This window comes from Vigna unguiculata, chromosome 3 (assembly GCF_004118075.2).
Source record: "Vigna unguiculata cultivar IT97K-499-35 chromosome 3, ASM411807v1, whole genome shotgun sequence".
Classification (NCBI taxonomy): domain Eukaryota; kingdom Viridiplantae; phylum Streptophyta; class Magnoliopsida; order Fabales; family Fabaceae; genus Vigna; species Vigna unguiculata.
Window position 1 is genome coordinate 59,765,169 of NC_040281.1, and position 2,742 is coordinate 59,767,910.

Below are 2,742 nucleotides of genomic sequence, written 5' to 3' on the forward strand. Positions count from 1 at the left end.
ATTAAAAATTATTCTATTAAATTTTTAATAATAAAAAATTTACAGTACACAATTTATACCAATATGTATAATAGCAGTGGCGAATCTTGATCAAAAATTTTGAAGGACCAAAATAATATATTCAAATTTTATATGTTTAATCATTGTCACTACTATAACAATAAAAAAAATATAATTTAGTATTGAAATCTTTTTTTATGTTTTTCTTTAAAAAAATGATAGTTTTGAAGTTGTATAAATCTAATTTTTAAATAAGTTTTTCTAATTTCACCTGTTTCACTGTATATATTTCCATATTTGTGAACGCTTTTTTAGAATAAGTTCAAAAGAATTAATATGAAACTTTTCACTTATAATTCCAACCAATTAATATGAAACTTTCCACTTAAATCTTAATAAATGATTTTTCTAATTTAAAAATTTGATCCTTAGTATCATGCTTAAAAATAGGTGAAGAGTTAAATTTGTATTATTTTCATCTTCACGGGTATCTTTCCTTTTATCACTTTAAAAAAATAGATTTATTATTATTTTTTTCATCAATATACCTTTTTTCAATTAAGAGTAAAAAATAATTTATCAAAATCTAATTAAGAACCGATGGACATAATTACTAAAAATATATGATAATCAAGTCACATCTAAAAATTACAATTATGAAAAAATGAGATGAAAAATAAATATACAAATAAACTCATAAGATGAAAAACATACTAAATATTGAACTAATATTTTACTATCAATAGACAAAAGAGAGATACATTTTTTTTTATCTTAAAGAATGAAAAAAGAAATAATGAGAGATGAGAATGAATTTGTGTCTATTTTTTTTAAACCAAAAACAAAAGAAAATATGCAAGATAATAAATTAATACAATATATGAGAAATTTAAAATAATAAAGAATAAGAAAACTATTCCAATAAATTTTATTATTATTTATTATATTTAATTTTATATTTTATTATTTATTAATATTAAACATTATATTTTATAAAAGAAATAAAAATCAATCAACAAATTTTAAATAAAATATATTTAAAAAAAAAATTGGGAGTCATTCCCCTACATGCCTTCTAAAATCCGTCATTGTATAAAAGGATACATATAACTTGTTCTTCTAGGCAAGGAAACTAAGATATGGCATCAATATGTTTGGTTGGTTCATAAGGAGCTTAATCCTTTACCAATATCTTATTGTTTCATTCTTTCTTTTTTTATTGTGTTAGTCAATACAACTTCTATACATAAGAGATTCAATTTTAAACACATTATTTCATATGATTTAAAAAATAACATTGAACAATCTAAATCATCTAACTTCAATAAATTATAGTATACGGTTTGGTACTATTTTACAACATAAAGATATATTAGAAAATAATGCCTCTAAAATTTATATTTTTCATATTTAGAACCATATATTTTCAATAAGGGTGTAAAGGAATACACTAGGTAAAATTTTTGCCCAAATTAATCTTACTACGCAATAAAATTATGTTGAATTTCTATAGTTTTTTATTACACACAAGCTAAGTTGGATTAGATTGAATGATGTATCCCTTTTTCTAAAATTTGTAGCATGAACAGATTTTTTTAATTTTTAAAAAATTAACTATAATATTAAATATTTAAATAATTGAATATTGTTAGGATTTACAGAGGAGTTTCATTGGGAAGATACAACATCAATGACACTTGAGTCCAACCATATAAGGCATTGATACCATTCTCAACCAAAAACCTTAAGGGAATGAGTTTATGAGTCTTTATTCTTATATAATGCTCTACTTTCTCATTTCTAGCCAATGTGCGACTTAAACTTACACTTAGATTCCTAACGATTTTTCCTTCAAGGGTGAGTCTCTTCAACCACATTGGTACACTCCCTCTCCAACGGAAGCATTCCCAACCTCGAGTACTCCTTGTCCGCCCTTTCCTGTACCGCCATTCTTCTTAACGGAACACACTTACATGTAATCTTTGTCAGGAAGACTTTCGATACTATGACCATATTGCACTCGTCTGAGCCGGTTTTAACCATCCACTCTGATATCACTTGTTAGGATTTACAGAGGAAGGTTTCACTAGGGAGATACAACACCAATGAGACTTGAGTCCAACCATATAAAATATCTCACTCAAAGTATTAAAAATTGGGTCAAAAGTGAAATTCTATCTAATCATAAAATAATTAATTTAATTAATTAAAATTAAATTAAATCAAATTAGTTCATCCAATTGTCAAACCCCGTAAACATTCGTGCTTTGTTAATGCACAAGTGTGCCATATTATTTGATAATATTTGTTTGAAGCAACGCGTTAATTATCATCATGACAGACTGGCAATCATTGTAATAATTCATCTTTATTTATTATTATTATTCTTATTTATTATCATTATTATTGTAAATAATAAAAAAAATTAAAACTAAACTTTCTTTTACTTGTAGAATAAAAGTCGCGTAAGTTTATATTTAAAATTTTTTAACAAACATGTTTCAGGTTAATATTTAAATTATTTTTATTTTTTACGTGTTTTTACTTCAATAACAATTAAAAAATTAATATAATTAGTTATTTTAAAATAATTATATTAATTCATTTTAAAATCTAAAAACTAAAATTATTAAAGTTTTAAAAAAGAACAAATTCTAATTTTATATCAGAAAATTATAAATATATTTAATCCTTATTTTTTAATAATAAACTTAATATCTAAGAAAATCAAATAAAAAAAGA